The sequence below is a fragment of the Ambystoma mexicanum genome, chromosome 11 (assembly GCF_040938575.1).
Source record: "Ambystoma mexicanum isolate Mex_15411 chromosome 11, UKY_AmexF1_1, whole genome shotgun sequence".
NCBI lineage: Eukaryota > Metazoa > Chordata > Amphibia > Caudata > Ambystomatidae > Ambystoma > Ambystoma mexicanum.
The window spans coordinates 1,468,923,026-1,468,942,050 of NC_090934.1; positions in this window are offsets into that span (position 1 = coordinate 1,468,923,026).

The following is a 19,025-nucleotide window of genomic DNA, read 5'->3' on the forward strand; positions in this document are numbered from 1 at the left end:
AGGCGCGCAACGTCATTGCGCTGCCGGGCTGAACCCCCCACCCCTCAATTGTTAGCTAAAGGGAGGTGCCTCCGAGCCCTTTAACAGTTCAAAGGATCAGGCACATGCTTCTGGGCGCCTTTTGTTTCTTCTGAGCCAAATCTACTGCTCTGCTCGGGTGATCAAGCACTGCCCGTTTCCAGAGTCACAGACCCCCCGAAAACACACAGGCTGCGTCCCTGGCTCTGCAGCCAGGCCCGTAAGGAACTCAACAACACGTTTCTTTTGTCATCAGCAGCCGATCCTTTCTTATGCATGACGGTGAAGTTACAGCTGAAAACCAGTCGCCTTGCAAACCTGTGACAGTTAAAGCGAGCAACACAATAAAACACCCTTTAAAAATGTGTTCATACACATAAAGTCTAATAGCTTGATATGCTAAAAAGTAAAGTTTGCTTTGATGTCCTTAGTTGAATGTTCTTAAAACCATACAGAACACCACTGTGGAGGTCTGTGCTGAATCTCCAAACCTAAATGAGTATATGATCAACTTATTTTATTTTGTGTCTTAAAGCGCTGAACATAAAGTGGGTAAATAGATATTTTACATTTTGCATCTTATAGTTTTCCATTCAGGATGTGGGAAATAAAAGGTACACTGATATTATTTAGGCCCAACAAGCTGCTATAAGGATTTACATGTTGTCATGATGCTTTACTATGCAATTCGTGTATTTTGCAAGTAAACTCTATAGGACAGTGTTATTATAGGTCTTGGCACCCAAAACTTAAATATGTGTTCCAAGTAAAGCGTGGAAGAAGGTGGCCTCGCCCAAATTGCAGAGTGGGTTAAAAGCTGTGCTTAGCTGTTTAGCGTAAGTGTGTGATCCTGGGCAAATAATGTAATCTCACCCTGACTTCAACTGCAGAAATTGGAGTGCGTATAAGTGATTATGCTTACACCCTTACAAAAGTAATGTTTTAATAAGTGTAAGTACAAATTGGTGTATCCTCGTGCTCCTCTGCTAGTGGCTCCAATACTGTCACATAGAATTGCATTATTGATGCTCTGGCCCTCCCCCAGTATCGTATCACTTGATTTGATAGGTAGACATAGTCTCACCAGCCTGTCAGTGCACCAGAGATTCTAGTATAGCAGACTAACTGTGGTTGAACCAACATTACATTTTCTCCCCTGTTGCTCCCAGCCACTGACGTTGCTTGCCCTACACTCTGCAATGTCCCCGTTATGCTATGATATTGAGTCTTTCACTGCACACCATCTGCCGTTTTCACACTTTCTAGGACCTTGAGGATCTGCAAGAAGTGGGTGTTTTTGGACTTAACAGAGAGAGTTAACTGATTGTAACATTGAAGCTGCACTAGAATAGCCTCATTACAATGAGTAAAGAAGTTAGATGCCCCTACACAAGTAAGTTTTCCACTCCTCCACCATCTCTAAAGTTAGCGCCTCTCCCCACATTTGAATGCTTAGCCCCCGCCTAAATTTTAGCCTAGGTGCACCCTTGGATGTGTCCACTTGCGCTTTGTTAGGCAGAGGGGTGAAGGAAGCCTTTCACCGAAACTGGTGGCGTTAAAGTTTTACTGTGTTTTTTCAGAATAATGTACTTGACCAAACGCAGTACAACTTTAAAGCTGCTACTTTCAAGAACGACTTCCATCATCACCTCTCTGCATTTTGCGCTTTAAAATATACTATTTGATAGTTGGTCCCCACTCCGGACCATGGGGTGGGGTGGAACAGTGGGGGTGGAGTGTCCAGGTTTGCCCCACCTATTTTCTGAAGTGGCCCCTCCCATCACCATTTAGCCCCCCCACCCAAAATGTAGGTTTTGTTGCGCCACTGGTTGCCCCATGCCATTTGGTGGTCCGAGCGAGCATGGCCTTGCACACGGATGCAGGGTCTAAGCCAGATATTGCGTATCTGATTTGATATTAGTACAGTGCGCAGCCACGGTTGTGCTTTGTGGGCGTTGCCCACGCTGTGCATAGCGTAACTGTTTGCAATGACGCTGTTGCCAGAGTGGATGCCTATGATCACTAAAGTATCAAGCGGGGGCAGTTTAGAGTGACATTGGATGACACAGGCTGAGCACTCAGCAAGATCGATGGCCCTTTAGAGAAGTGCCTCGCGGTTCTCTCTGCGCCCTTAGTCTGATTCCTGCCCAGATGCTGGGCTACAAGTCAATCCGATGTGACACTCGGTACCATTTAGAAATAACTCAATAGGATTAGTCATAAAAAAAGCAATAGATATTGCGCACTCAGACATTTCCCAGTGTGCAATTCAAGCTATTTAGCATCACTGTCTCGCGTACACAGAGGAACTCATACATGTACAAGGCACACTGAAACCAGATGCAAAGCAGTTACACCAGTGGTCGAAGTGTAAGAAAAGAAGTAGTGGAACTATGTTCCGTACTGGCCTGCCCTGCTCCTCACAAACCCCATTGCCCTGCCCCCTCCGACACACAATACAAACCCCAAACACATTTGCCTGCTGTTTAAGGGAATGCAAGTTTCAACTTCTTCCTACACTGTTATTTTAAAACGAAACTGTTCCGGAACGGTTTCTTTTTAAAATAAATGTATAGGAGCTGTAAAACTTAATTTAAAAAAGTAGAGGAGCACCGCTCCCAACCGCTCCCGCTCACTTCGACCACTGATTACACAGTCTCTCCGCTTAATTTGCTGTCTCGAGGCAGAGAACTGGCGAAGATTGATCCAAGTTGAAGAGGCGAGGGCGTAATGTGTCACATATTAGGCGCCAGGCAATCATCATTAAAGGGGGACCCAGGAGAGCTGGCTGCCCACCGATATAAATAGACTTAAGCTAAAGGCAAACCCCAAATTAAAACAAGAAAGGTGTGTCTGTTGAGTTTACGGAGGCTGCACCCTGCTCACACACGTTCTAGCTTCCAACCCTAACGCCCTTAATTCACCAGCTGGGTATCCGCGAGACTACACATTGTGCATTTAGGATTTGCTTGTTCAAGCCCACCAAGCAGGAGAGTTTGGAGAACAGGAACTCCGACTGTGAATGCTCACCATCACGCAAAGGGAGGGAGGGAGGGAATCGAGAGCTGGTACTGTGCCTGCTCACCAGGGCTGCGGCAAGATTGTGTAAGCTCCAGGGCTAAAACCTTTGGTGAGGACCCCTTACCATTATTTGTACTGGAATAGCAGCGCCGCTCATGGAGGCGCGAGAACTCTCCCTTCCAGTTCATGTTTTGAGGAACATGAACTCTGTTTATTGTGATTGCAAATGAAAGAAAACAAAGCAATGTAGCACTACACGAGAAAGGTTCAGCGATAGAATCCAGAAAGATTTAGACCAAGAGGAAAGACAGTTTACAAGTAATGCTGCTATTGTAGATGCATAAACCAAATTGAGGGAAATTAATGCACAATTTGATCGATTCAAAACTAGGACTTTGATTAAAAAAAAGACTAAAAAGCTGGCAAGAGAAATGTAAGACTTTAAACTTGACATTGTACATCCATGCTTATGAGAAAGCTTCCTAAACAATTGATTCAATGAGCGTGAATCCGGTAGATCTGAGGGATCCAGATCAAGATGTAGATGGCTCGCCTTCTCCGAATCTTCGAGTTCGGATTCCCCTGGGAAAGGGCAGTACGGTTACAGTGATTTTGCATATGGACCACAAAGAAGACATAGAAGGCCTTTTTGGGCATAGGGACTCCAGCATATGGGCCTGGGGTTCCTACAATCAGGATGCCTTTTTTGCACAAGGGCCACGGAGGGTCCAAAAGGAGGTAGATCCTCAGGTTAGTCTGCCCATATTCAATCGAGCAGGGGTCTCTTCTTCCTCGGCAGACCAGTTGTTTCTTGCAAAAGGTCTGTCATATATTCCAACTAATCCAACAAACTGGTTTCAAGCAGAATCGGAATTTAAACACTTTTTTAGAACCATTAGGTTGAAAGCATTATTTGCCAATAGCAATAGGGAAGACGAATTGGAAGATACAGGATTTAGAGCGAGCTCGAAGGTCGTCTTTTACCTTGACAGAAAGCAAAATCCCTTACTTTTGAGAAGTGTATATTGCAGGAGATTCAACAACTTCAGAAAGGGAGGAATAACATCAGAGAGAACCATACCAACCAACAAAAGGCAGCCCTTAAATCATTGAGCTCTAACATGGAGCTGGTTATCAAGCCCGCCGATAAAGGTAGAGGTATATTCATCCAGCACTAGAATCAATACCAGAGGATGGTTCTTGATTTACTTGAGAATGTGGAACACTATAAAAGATTGGATCATGAAATCAGACTACTCCCCACTTTCCCATTGAGTCCATCATCTCTCATCAGTCAGGCCCAAAGCCAAGGCTTCTCCTTTGTAGTTGACCTCGAAGCCTGCTCTCTGTTTCAGGACATTCAAGGGAGTGCAGGCACACCACTATATTAATCTGGAGCCTAATGAATAGCCCTTGTTTTCAACTTCTGAATCATGTGTGAGGAGACCACAAATGTACCCATCTCGACCTTCTATTTACTGCTATTTGAGTCAATTGTGATGGGTGTCATTACAATTCTTGGCCTCTGGATACTTGGTCACTTCATCTTACACCGGTTTTCCTCATCTAGAATTGTCTAATACTTGGCTCTTGCAGATGTTTTCTCATACACTTAATCTAAGAGAAGTATGTCTTATGTACATGGCTTATCCTTTTGACTCCCCTTATGACTGTCAATTATTCCTTGAAACAGCATCCTTGATCCCAAGCCAATAGACCCCTCTATATTCCTCACACAAAGCTGTTTTTCCAGCGTCTCTTGACTCTGCAGCCCAGGTCTGTCTCAGAGGTAGCTTGAATAGTTTCAATACGAGTCCGACATCCATCTTTCCATCATTGCCGCTCTAGCCCTGTTAAGTTTTCCTTTGCAGCAAGCTTCTATACATCTCATCTACCTTGCGTTTCTGCGTATATACACTTACTAGTGAACAGGTTACTTTATCTTCTTTGCATATACGATTTCTTCATATTCGATTACATGTCTCTCTTGCTACTTCTGTTACATCTTTACTCTATGATTATTTGCATATTGTTTCAGTGAATCTCAGTATCTCTCCTCTATAACATCACTCTGCTCTTCTCAGATTTCACTTATAACTCTATGATATCCAATGGTGTGTGCAGACATCCTTCCACCCTCTCAGTGCCAGGGTACATTCAATACCATTGTCTGGTATTGGGATGATACCTAGTGTCCCACATAGGGCTCTTCTCCTACTGTTCCAATAAGACAGAGTAGGGGCAGGGGGAGCTAGGGATAACATTTCCACCAGCTCCTCTACATTCTTCCTCTGGTTGAGTCCTCGACCAGCCCTTATTCTGCAATCTTCTTCATTCTCTCTTCATAACTAGGTTTCTTCAGGATCCATATTTTTGTCACCCCCCCCCCCCCTCTGGTCACCTGCATTCTGTATATGCTCATCCACACTCCAGGTCATGTGACAGCATTCTCCAATTGGTCGACAGAATACCCCACACCGTACATATTTCTTGAGATCCTTAGGGTAGTAGAACTTCATCCTTGGGTATGCCAGCAAACTCTTCTTTATATTTTCACAGAGGTGGTGTCTTCGGTCTGTGGTGTATGATCTCCATTCACATCAATCATTCTCTTCATCTGAATGGCATTCTTTGTAGTTTTCTGGCATTGTCCCAAAATGATCCTTATGAGACAGAATCCTAGCAATACCAACACTAGTATTGCTCCAAGTAATGTGAAGGCATTTGCCTGCCAAGTTGGAATCCACTAAACAGAGACGGAAACCAGTCATTTCTTCCTGTCTCATCAGCTTCATTCCCCATCTTCGTATGCAGGGTCATCAGCATAGTTATTGCTTCTGTCAGGGTTCCATTTTCTCAATCATGGGGAGATGTGAATGTACAGCAAGAAGGCCCAACCTTGGTGCACATGCCTCCTTCCATGGCTGTAATTAAGTCCAGGACATACCTGTTCCCGAGGGTCATAAGCTTAATGGCCCTCAGTTCTTCCCTAATTGTATTAAATCCTTTTACTTTTGCATTGATCGTTTGCATCAGCTCCCATCTGGTAATATGCAGCCACTTGGGATTCACTGCAGTTTGAAGTCCGGGCATAAATATGGATGTTATTATCATTGCTGTCTTGCTGAATAATGTATGCTCATCTGGAATATGGGTATAGGCTTCTATTTACTTTGATGAAAAATAGTTCTCTCTCTTTAATTGGCAAAGGTTGAGTGACCTCTTCCTTCTCTGGTGTTTATTCATTTTTGGAAATTATTCAACATGGAGGTCACTTTGAGGAATCACTAATGCAGGAACGTGCACGACCACAAGGGAACATTATACTCCCAAATGTTCAGGTAGCTACATATAAGCTCTGGATCCGCATGCCCAATATCGATCCCTCAGCACAGCAGTTCCTCCATTCATTTCTAGCCCTTTGAACACCTGTTTGCATCCTTTATTTTCTCCTACCAGGACCAGGCCTTCATTCTTGAAGCACATGTTGTAACATTTGTTAGTGGTATTATAGATATGGGTATCGCTTCATTGTCAACCCATGTTAGTAGGTTAGAGTACTTGGCCCATGACTCTAAACACATGTCATTCACTATGTGCTCTATGCTTACTAGTTCCTTCTTCAAGAGTGGGGCAAGATCACATTCCTTCTTCCCATCCTGTGCTGGTAGCCCCTCGTCTATACACCAATAGCCAAGGTCTCTGCCAGCATCTTGGTACTCCTGATCTTTCCACTATATCTGAACATTCCATCCTGCTCATTTCAACAACCTTTATTCATTTTCCAATCTGAGAAGGATACATACATGTTCTGCTTCTCCAACCCATCCCTTTCTCCATCCGTCATGTTTTCATATAAGTATCTTCATATGGAAATGTTCTCCTTGATCGCCATAGTTGGTTGCCCATTTTCCTTCGAATTGTCCTCTGGTTGTGCACGCTGCCAGATGACTGAGGCCATGTGAGGCATCTCTGTTGCAATGAATGTTCTGGCTGCTTTCATGGCGTATTGGATAAGAGAACACATGTAGGAGCTTTCATCTGATGTTCTCTCTGCCACTTCCTTCATGTGCTGATACCATAGTTTATTCTTTAAGTGACCTGAATTATCAGGATACGCATTTATGCCTTAATGATCTTCTCCAATGTCTGTTTTAAGTCAACCAATGTGTTTAATAAAATGAGGGAAAATGCTGCTCGTACTTTTGTTAGGGATTATAAAGGATGTTTCACTGTCCACCACAGTGGGCCTCATTACACGGTAGGCGGTAAGGGTTTACCGGTACCGGTATTACTACGAGGTCCCTTTGCGGGTTGGTACATTAACGCCTGCATTTAGCAGGCGTTAAAAAGCGAACCCGCGAAGGGACCGGGGTGCTAATTACGGTACCGCAATTTGCGGTACCGTAATTAGCGCCTTCCCCATTCCCATTATGCCCTATGGGGCAAAAATGGGAATGGGGAAGGGCAATGGAGGAAGGAGGAATTACCGCCTTCCCAACCTTGGAATAGGGCGGTAATTCCCCTTTCCTCCAAGGCGGTACTGGTAAATTACCGGCATGAACCATGGCGCTAATAGCGCCATGGTTTACCGCCTACCATGTAATGAGACCCAGTATCTGCATTTTTAATCATTATGCGTCTGAATGCCATAATAATAAGGAAGAAAAGTCAAATCATAAGACAACACGAGATCGCAGTCACCATTCCCAATTGATTGTAATGAGTCTCTCATATTCTGGAACCTTTCCATTTTATTTAATTCACTATGTAATTGTGTTATCGTCTGTAAATCACGCTTTGATATCAAGAACTGCAAAATAATAGCCACAATAATTCTGAAAATAATGTGATTGTTTTCAGGATTGCCAAAAAATGTGACAATGTCCACATGTTGTCTCATCCGAGCTGGATAAAACTGTAATATGTAGTAAAAACAGCATACAGGAATGTGTGTAATTTTATTATGGTGGGTAGCATAGAAGATGTAATGTATTCCTTGTCCTTTGGCTTTGGTGCATTAACACATTGCTCCTTTAATTTATCTAAAAAAGTTCCAGGATAGCTGCAAGTCCATTCATTCCTTATTAGATTTAAGAAATGTCTGACTTTATTTCAAGGGGGTTTTATTGTTCCATAAACTCCTTTTCTTTGTTTTTGGTTGCTGATCTTGTCTGCATGCGCTGAACTTCTTCTCTTGCTTCACTGTCAGTAGATGCAGGAGGGGTCAAAGTTTCTCCTTTGTATCCAGTGATGTCGTGCAGATGTAGCCAGGCTTGTCTTCCTTGTAGTTTACCAGCTATGGAGTTAACTACTTCCACCTCATAGGGTCCCTCAAAGCGGGCTTATTCGAAGTGCAGATAAATGTACGCACCAGCACCTGGTCCCCTGGATATAAGATTGGCTGTTTCAATACGCAGTCTGGATCAGTTGGCTGGCTTTCTTCTTCAGCCCTCTTTGACCCCTCCCTTCTGTTCTTGATCCGTTGAGCCATGAAAGAAACACTTGCCATCATTGTTGCTAGGTAATCATGCATCTCATCGCCTAATGTCTTTGTTACACTGTGGGCTTCAGTTTCTACCCTAGTTGGATGAGCAATAGGTGTTCTCATTCGGCATCCAGTCACCAACTCATGAGGAGTTAGGTGGTGATCTAGGCCTGGCTGATTTCACAGTGTATATAGCGCACAGGGCAAACAGTGTAACCACCCCTTCTTCAAAGTTATCTTAAGCTTAGCTATCCTCTCTTTATGGAGTCCATTTAATCTCTCACAAATCCCATTCACCTGAACGTGATAGGCAGAAGAGAACTCGTGTTTTATACCTAATAAAAAAGTTACTTGCTCAAATACTTCATTTACTAAATGCGGTCCATTGTAAGACCGCAGCACTTCGTACACACATCTCACGCAACAGGACCTTGGCGGTGCATGTGGCATTGGGGTGTGTACATGGACCTGCTTCTAGAAAAAGGACATACCACTAACAGCATGTACCTATAACTGTTGCATGTCTGCAACATATGCACATAATCTATATGTAGATGCTGAAATGGGCCATACGGTCCAGGAATTGCTCCTCTCACTGTTCGCAAAGTGTGTGCTGCAGTACATTTCTGTAGAAGGGTTGAATACGGGTGCACACCTCAAATTAAATGGAGATAAGAATATTCTTTACAAACTGTTTAAGGTTAGTTTTAGGTGCGGGGGCGGAACTGGGGCCATGGCACAAAACCCCAACATTAGAAAACAAAAGGGCAGAGGATCCAGTCTAGGAACCCTCCCGTCCCGTGCACACTTTCAAATGTGTGGACTAAGTCCACTAGTCAATTTAGATATTGATATCAGAAAAGAATGTAAACCAGACAATTCAATTCTCTCCAACAGAATGAGGATTTATGAAATATATAGTCAATGTTCATTCACAAAAACACAAGAAAACAATATCAAGTAGAGAGGCAAACAAAATTTGCATCAACAGGTCACAGTAAATTTGAAAAGGTGACAGAATCCAATTCAAGTGGCAACGCGTTTCGAGGATATTTTCCTCTTCTTCAAAAGGCCAAAATCGAATTCTTAAAGCAAAAAGAAAGGAAGGAACATTTATATATAATTGTAAAAGATATCTTAACATATGATATAGTACATGAGCTGAAATATATAGCTCATGTACTAGATCATATGTTAAGATATCTTTTACAATTATATACAAATGTTCCTTCCTTTCTTTTTGTTTTATGTTTCAGTCCATTCTTTTCTGATATCAATATCTAAATTGAGTAGTGGACTTTGTCCACACATTTGAAAGTGTGCAGGGGACGGGAGGGTTCCTAGACTGAATCCTCTGCCCTTTTGTTTTCTGCAGTACATTTCTGGCACACAATGCAATTCACAATAAACGGTGCCACATGATCTAACTAATTTGGTAAAAACCAGTCTTCTGCAATTGTAGCAACAAGACTCTTTCGAGTCGTATGCGCTGGGTAGTGAAGCTGCTCCAGCGCTATCCTCAATGATGCTAGAGGCATTTCCAGTGCTATACTGCCTCCAGATTGCCACAGTGGGGGGCAAAAACACCCCTACTTTCTCCATATTTCTTGCTCCTCCTGTGAAGCTCGACCATGTATTCCAATTAACTGAACAATAGACAGCATGTTAAAACCCTCCTTTTCCAAACTGCATCGTCCTGTCATTTGCTTAAAACATCCTAGTTGTAAATCAGAAATATTTGGGAAATATGCTGCCTTTTTCACTTCTACATCTGCGGCTTCCATTCCACGAGAAATTACATCTGTTCATTTAGTATGCACTGTGCATTTTACGACTGCCATAGTCATTGGAAGTCTCAATGCCTCAATAAGCTTATCCAATAGGGGCGCATGTTGCACTGGAGTACCATCAGAAAGGAGGAAGACCCTCCTTTTCCAACGTGACAAACGGGTGTGTACATTTGATGTCACATAGGCGGAGTCAGAGTACAATGACACTTCCTCATTCTCACAGCTTTGGAGTGTGGCGATAAGCGCCAATAATTCTGCAGCCTGTGTTGAGCAAAGCAAAGACAATCTTGTGCTTGTAACTACTTCAAATTCACTCTCTCAGTTCAGCTTTACTACTGCTGACCCAGTATGCCTTTTGCCAGTAGTTTGATAAATTTTTGATGAACCATCAATAAAACAACTCCCCCCCACCTTCCCGCCGAGAGCATTTTCTCTAACACGGGGAATGTCATCATAAAATTCAGTATACGCTGTGCAATCATGTACATAATCATCCTTAAATATTGGTTCTGCTATGAATACTGCTGGATTCACTATTCTGCATCTAACTATTTTGATCACAGGGTTTGAGATAATTGCCTCGTACCCTGATGCTCTTTGGGTGGTCAATGTACTTTTGGGTTTCTCTAGAATGGTAAACAATGCATGTTCAAAAAATAATGTTACTGAACACCCCATTGTAATACTTGAAGCCTTTTCAATTGCAAATGCAGCAGCAGCTAAAGCTTGTTCACAAGGGTATGCCCCTTCATAACTGGATCTAAACTCCCACTGTAATAAGCCAATTGTTTATGTCAATGTCCTAAAGTTGTTTTCTGTGTGAGAACTGCTCTCATGACTTCTCCATTTGAATGAGAAAATAAGTACAATTCTTCATGATAGTCTAGAATTCCTAGCACAGGGACTGTACCAATTTCCTTTTTTAATTCCTCAAATCCTTCAGTCATTTCATCTGTCCATGTTATCTTACTTTTGTCTGCCTGTGCTTCTTTACGTCCTTTTATAAGTGGTAGAATATAGGTACTTCAATCGAAAACCCATGCCCTGCAATAGCTACATAGGCTAAAAACGGTTATATTTCCATCACTGTATTAGGTTCTGAAGTCTTCATTATTGCTTCTGCTCTTTCAGGTGTCACTTTTCTCCCCTCTTGAGAAATTATCTGTCCTGTGTGTAGGACATCTTCCTGACAATATTGTAACTCTTTTTTTCCAATTTGCATCCTTTTTTCTGCTAATATGGTCATGAGTCGCACTGAGTCTTCATTGCACCTTTCATCTGTTTCACTGCATGCCAATATGTCATCTGCGTACTATATTATTGCCCAGGTCCATCTGAAGGACCCTGTTAAAGATCAATGGGGACTCACAGTGCCCTTGGGGCAAACAGGTATGTTTCAGATTAATATTTCTATATGAAAAGGAAGTCAAATCTTTTGAGTCCCCATGAAGGGGAATTGAGAAGAATGCATTTTTTAAATCTACAACTGTGAAATAATTAGCCTTAGATGGAATATTACATATTACAACGGGAGTTAGGGATAACATATCCACCTGCCCCTCTACAAGTTTGTCAGCAGTGGTTCCTCTCCAAAAGTCCATTCCAGGGATCTGTGTTAACCCCATCTGTGACTGCTTGTGTGCAGCCCGATCATACAGCTCTAACCTGGCTTTCTTCCCTGCTAGCAGTGCTTAGAAACTGCTACTCCAAAAGGTCCCTCTTCATAAATTAAGCTCTGAACTTCATGCAGCTGGAACTCATTTGGAATCTCTCTTCTTTGCTAACCATTCTGTGTGTGCTTTGCCTGTTACTTAGCCTTGCTCCTGTGTTACCTTGCCCCAGTTTTCACAGCCCTGCCTTGCTGGCTCAGACCTTCACATTCTGTCTGTTGCCAGTGTGTTTTGCCACTTTCTTTGTGCTGATTTCCTCCAGCTCCTAGCCCATGCCCATTGTGTTGTATACCTGCAGTGTACAGCATCTGCTACTTGTGCTGCTTTGCTACACATTATCCCTGCTCTGCCCTTTTGGAGCTCTTTCAGGGCTTTATAGTCTCAAATTTTAACCCATTTACTCAGACTATTTTCTCTTGATTTTTGCTTGTATATATCCATTTAGTTTTAGTCACGTGTCCTATGCCCCTTCTTTCTAAAGCACATGTGTTTCCAGTCCAGTTTTAAAGCCTACTTCGGTTACACTGTTTCAGTCCATTGCTAGAGTTTCCTTGTTGCAGTCACTTACTAGATATTCCTTGTTCCGTGTCACTTGCTACAGTTTTCTTGTTGCAGCCACTTGCTAGTTACCTTGCTCCAGACACTTGCTAGAGTTTCCTTGTTCCAGTCACTTGCTTGAGTTACCTTGTTTCAGTCACTTGGCAGAGATTCCTTGTTCCAGTCCCTTGCTACAATTACCTTACTGACGTCCCTTGTTGTAGACTACCTAATTTTAGTCTCCAGCTACAGCTACCTTGTTCTAGTATGTTGCTACAGTTTTCTGCATTCCTAGTTTCTGTTCAGAATTCTTATTTGCCTTTTGGGCTGTTGGTATCTGGTAAGTGTTCTGTAGTGTCCTCATCTGCACCTCTGTGTATTCCTTTGCACAAAGAGTGGCAACTATGCCTAGGATGCAATCTCTGCCCCTTCCTTTGTCTCATTGGATGTGTAACCTGCAGTGTATTCCTTGTAACAGTGGGTGATTGCTGGTCCCGCAGAAGGCATCTAATATGTTCGGGCTGAAACCACCTAGGATTGTCTCTTGTAGGTACACCCCCTGTTTGTGCCTTAGGGTTGAGACACAGAAGTCGCTCTTGCTGTCCCTTTGCCATGGGCTTGCAGGGTGACTATCTGTTAGAGTAACTTGCACAGAGGCATTGAGCTTGCTTTACATCTCTGGGCAGTCTGAAGTCCAACCTATCTACACCTCTAGTGGGATTCCTCATTGTTTGTCCTGTATATGGCTCCCATAACTACTTGTTAAGATATGATATGATATTTATAGCGCACCTATACACAAGTGTTTCAAGGCGCGATGAGGCAAGGGAGGGAAACAAGGGAGTACAAGACAGCGATCTTACCAGGCCAAGTGACATTGAGATTGCGCAAGTGCAGGGGAGAGGGAAGGGGAAAAGTGCCAGGGGAAGGGGAGGAGGAGAAGTGCGAGACATAGGATCAAGACATAGAAAAAAAGAGTGTGGCCAACAGGTGGCAGTGCAGAGGTTAAGTGCAGACTACAAGTGTTAAATAAGTGCAGGCAGGGGGGCTATGGGGTTGCAGATAAAGCCCCAAGTGCAGGGTTGCCAGGAGGCAGTGCAAGTGTGCCATTACAGTCTGCCTTTTCTTCTTGTTCCATTGTTCTTATTTACCTTGGCTGTCCTTCCTTCTTGTGCAACCTCCTGCTGTGTGCACTTGCCTTTCCCTTTACACTAACAGCTCCCAAATCTACACAGGGTGCCCTACGGAAATCCTGGCAGATACTACCTCAAAAGAGCTACCATTTACACAAAATCGCCTCCTCGGGTATTTAATTGGGCACACAACTATTGCCTTTGTTTTGCTCCTGTTAATGACCAGCTGTTATGCTGTCATGTTATGTTAATAGTTTTTTATACTGCGCCAGTCACCACCATAGTGGTATAACAGCAACAAGGTGTGTCTGGGAAGTGGTGTATTGCATTTCCACCAGTGGTATGAGACCTAGAATGCAGAATAATGCAAGAGGAAATCAGAGGAGAGAGAGAGGATGAAGGGAGAGTAGAGTAAAACAAAGGACAAGCTTCTTACAAGTGCAAATTACAAAGGCACCATGTAGTTTATTGATTGCTATTTCTGTGAGCGTGAGTAGCTCACCTTCTTCCACAAATAACACTAAGGGAACATCTTGGGGGACATCCAACGGAAGTGCTCTAAATCATTCCGGAACATACTCAAGCGGGTGGGCGACAACTCTCGCCTCTGTTGCACAACCATGCCTGCACAAAATTGCTCCGTCAGTTCTCCACTGAAGGCATAGCCACACTACCCCTGTGAAGCGCCCCTAGAATCTACACATACCCTTTTCTCACGCCTTCCAACCTCAGTAACTTCCACAACAACTCCCTGTCCACTGGGAGAAACGTTGTTTTCAGATCTCCACATAGTCCTCGCTTTCCATTTATCTCACTGGGTATGGTGCTGGTTTGGATGGAAGTAGTGCATGAGAAACCTACGAAAGAAGAGAAGGCTGGATGGGAGAATGGATAATGGAACTGGACGCTGAAAGCATCAAATGTGATGTTTTGCTCGGTTATACTGAAACGACCTTCCTGTATTTCTACATTTTGCAATAAGGGCTCTGGCCTCGTTTGAGGATTTGCGGTGTGCATGAGACTTCGGCTTTGTTATTAAGTGTGAACTTGCAGTCAAGCACTGAGGAGTCCCAGGGGGAAATGGTAAGATACACATACTGCTTACATGTTTCTCAGATGGAAACAGCAAATGGCTTTCACACGATCGGATCTTCTTTTTCAGTTATGAATAGCATGTTTACAGGCGTGTTGATGCCCTCTTTGCATTGGCATGATTGGTAAACCTGTGCTGCGTCTTGCTACACCTCAATATGTGTATTTGCTGTAAGGAATCGTTAGCAAGCAGTACATGCCTTCTGTCAGGAGTACTCAATGGGAGGCAGAGAATACGATTCAGGAGTGTTCAGAAACTGTCATTGCTGTGTGCATCCCCAGAAAGATAGGAAAAGGATAACCAAAGTCAAGCCTTTCTCACTTGGTGTGATAACGCCTCATCTCCCAGTCCACTGACAGTTGGGTAGGGGTTCCCGAATGCTGTCTTCCAACCTCGTTCCTCAAGCGTGCAAAGCATCTCAGTCACGTATAAAGTCTCTTGAATCCGTTCTTCTTATTGCCTCAGTGTCTCGGTCAGTTAAGAATGGTCTCAGGGTCCTCACTTCTTCTGGTTACTCAGCACTTCCTTCTCCCTCAGCTCAGAGTCACTCTCTAAATCTCATCTTGGTGCATCCTCCCCAACACCCACACTACTCCTCATCTGTCCTTCCTGCCTACACAGCCTGCCTTGGGTAAAACCAGCCTCCTCATATTCTCCTGTTCTTTATGAAAGGGAGTTGACCTCTTCACTCCACTCAGCTCTTGTTTCTCCAACTTTCCCCAATATTTCACCACCCCTTCCCCCATTACCACCTCCTTCTCAGTTGTTACCACTTTCTCTTCAGGTGTTATCACTTCCTCATTTCTTATTAAAACCTCCTCCTCAGTTGTTATCACTTCCTCGTTTATCAACACCTCCACCTCAGTTTATTTATTTATTTATTGAGCATTTGTTGGGTACCTATACAACAGAATGGTGTCCAGGCACCACAAGGCAAAGTGGGGAGGCAACAAGAGAAGTAAATAACAGTGGCAAAACAGTAAACATACAATCATGGTCGTACTAGGCCTTGTGAAATTCGGACGTGCAAGTGCAGTGGAGAGGAGTGCAGGAGAAAGGGAAGGGAGAGGGAGCAAGGTATGGACACGTACTGTTGGGATCCTGGGAGGATGTGCCAGCAGGAGCCAAGGGTGGCACCCACAGGCTAAGTGCTAGGGTGGAGGAATACCAAGGGTGGAAGGCCTAGCCACCAGGAAGGGGGCTCACAGGGGCAGTAGTGCAGAGGGGGCATGCTGGTGGCGACTGGATGGAGGGCCTGGTAACCTGTGAGATTCATGAAGGACCAGGCCACCAGTCCCAGTGGGGTGATTAGCAGGGAATGGAAAGAGGTACAGAAAAACAGAGTTTTTAGAGGTTTCCGGAATTTAAGGAGGTCCGGCTCAAGTCTCAGAGGGGCAATGAAGCTGTTCCAGAGGGAAGCACCAGCTGAAGAGAAAGACCTGCCCCCCACTCGCTGCTTGTGGACGCATTGGACAATCAGAGAGTTGGATTTGGAGGAGCAGGGCTCTAGCAGGGGAGTATCTGGGGGGAGGGAGGGGGAGTTGGATATAGTGTGGCCCCAGAAAGCCTTATGGATGATGCAGAGGGTCTTGAATATGATCCTTGTGGCCACCGGGAGCCAGTGGAGAGAATTTAGGGCTGAAAAATGCTGTCCCTGGGCTTCAGGCCAAGGATACATCTTGAAGTACTATTCTGGATTAGCTGAAGGGGGCGTAGGGAGACAGGGCCGGTCTTACAACAGATTGCACTCCAGGCAGGAAGCATAGTTGGCACCCCCCTCCCCCGACCTGTGATCTCATGCATGTGTCATGGGCTGAGCAGCGGGAGTGGGGACTATGAGTTGAAAAAATTGTCAATGCTGGCATCTGCTGAATTTCATGAACCTCAGAAAACAGCAATGAGAGGGTCAAACCCGAACAGGCCTGGTTATGTTAGTCTGCTTTTGCTCTTCATTTTTAGTAACAATGACCAGTTTGCTGCTGTGACTCAGGTCAGAGAATCGACAATTTCAGATCTACACTAATGTCATTCGTATGACCTCAAACATTTAGCCACTCTTAAAAGGTGATGAACTGGTCTTGAACAGTGTTACTCGAACCTCCAAGAACAAGCACCAGCAACACGCCCACCGATAGCTGTACAAGCCTGTCTATCTCAGCATTAAAATACATGCATTTATGCAATACAAATATTTCATGGGATGTTAAATATATTTAGGAGGGACACACGTAAACAATATCACTACTCCATGTGAGTGGTAAAGTCTACTTTAAACATATGCAGAGAGTTGACATGCATGTACAATTCAACATAGCTCCCAATGTTAATGTTGGAGAGGTGGCGTTCTAAAATGATGACATTACACTGTGGACTTTACATTGGAACACACTGCAGTGCATTACCGCGGCAGAGAAATGGCAGTTTGAGTATTGGGGTTTGTTTCGCTCATGCTCGTGAACTCTCAAAATTCTTAAATGTTTCCTTCGTGATCACTCATTTTAGCTCTCGACAGCACCATGAAACTGTAAGATCGCAAAGAAAAACGATGTCTACCATCCCAACATAAAAACAAAAACAATCAAATTCTTAGAGGGTAGAAGATGACCTTTTCTTGGGACTCGTTAAGTTTACTTTTTGCAAATTACTAGTCGCGTGCTGCTTGAATAACAGCGGCCCTTGCACATTGTGCAGTGTATAGACGAATTTCATTTCAAGGGACTTGGAGTACTGCGGGTATCAGGGGAAGCATCTCCAGTGTACCCCAAGCGTAGTGCGCTGTGCCCTCCACTCTCACCCCTCAGCCTTGCAGCCCTGTGCTTTTTCACATTTTATATTATGGTAAAGAACATTGTCCCGAGCTTGGGAGAGAAATGGACTATGCAGAAGGAGCTGCCTCCCCAGGGTGTGTTTAGCTGCTGGTGTATCAAATGCAGAAATGGGTGGCATCAAGAGGCCACGCTCTGAAACATCTTTTGCACACTGTTTTGTCACACGACAGTGATTCCCCAACACTTGAACGATTCTTTAGAGACCTGGCTTTGATTAATGTGGCGTTAGCTAGCCATGGCCATTTCCCAGCGTTTGTGTTAAAGGAGATCGGAAGCTGCACCGTGCAGAGTATTTTAAAGGCCATGAATTGATGCTACAGCATGTTGCCCCCAATGGAACGTGAAAAAGTGAGAAAGTGAAGTATGCATCCTGCAAGTCTGGGTATTTGCATTATACGGAAGACGGGCCAACCGTCCACGGAGACGGTTTCTACTGTAGTTGCTGAGTTGCTTTCCCAAGCCAGCTGCTGTGCAGACTTCGCTCAGCTTTTGGTCCAGCGCCTGCATCCATACATCACTTCATCATTCACAAGGCGCGTTCGTGTAGGTTTTTGTTTATCTCGTTAGACTAGCGTGATTGCTATTCCAAACAAAAGAAGCACAACGACAAAGAAGAGTATAAAACAAGTCTGAGCGAACAGTGAAATGTATGAAACTCTTGCACTAAAATAAAGTCAGCAGTGAATGCCCAGGAAAGAGGGAACGACAAACAATATGCTTGGGAGCGGGAACTAGGGGGGCGTAGTAACCCCCAAACCGGCCCAAGCGTGGTACCGGCCCCCAGGGCCTCGTCCTCAAAGTGATTTTGGCCCGGCCAACGGACTGACCAATCCAACCCCGCTGGAATGTGCAACTGTCTAAGATCTGCTGACGGTGACACTCTGCTCAGGTCTTCCGAGAACCGGCCTTTTGATCTCCTGAGGAGAGTCCACCACCAGTGTTCGATTCCTTTTTCATGACTACTTGAGCCTTGACAAAAGTGTCGAGCTTTGTAGCTTCCAGAGGCTGTTCTTGGATGGCCCATTCACCTCCGCAATACCATTTTAAAATAAATAAAATGCCTGTGCAGCAATAGCCCTCACCTGCGAGGACGGGAGCAGGAGGAAAGAAGTGTGCTTGCCTTGGCAGGCTGTAGTCAGGAAAGCGGGAGATGAAGGAATAGGCTCTTACGTTAGTCCAACCTAGAGCGGACCAGAGCTCCGGAGACATACAAAGGTAAGGAAAGTGGAGGAAAGAGAGTTGTTAGCACTTTCTCCTTGTTTATCGTTACAACCTCTTCCTCCATTACACCTCCTCAGTTGTTACCACTTTCACTTCAGTTGTTACTAATTCCTCCTCGTTTATTACCACTTCCTCCTCTGTGTTTGATCACCACCTCCCCCTCAGATATTACGACCTCCTCAGTTGTAACCACTCCCTCGTCAGTTGTTAGCATTTCCTCGTTTAT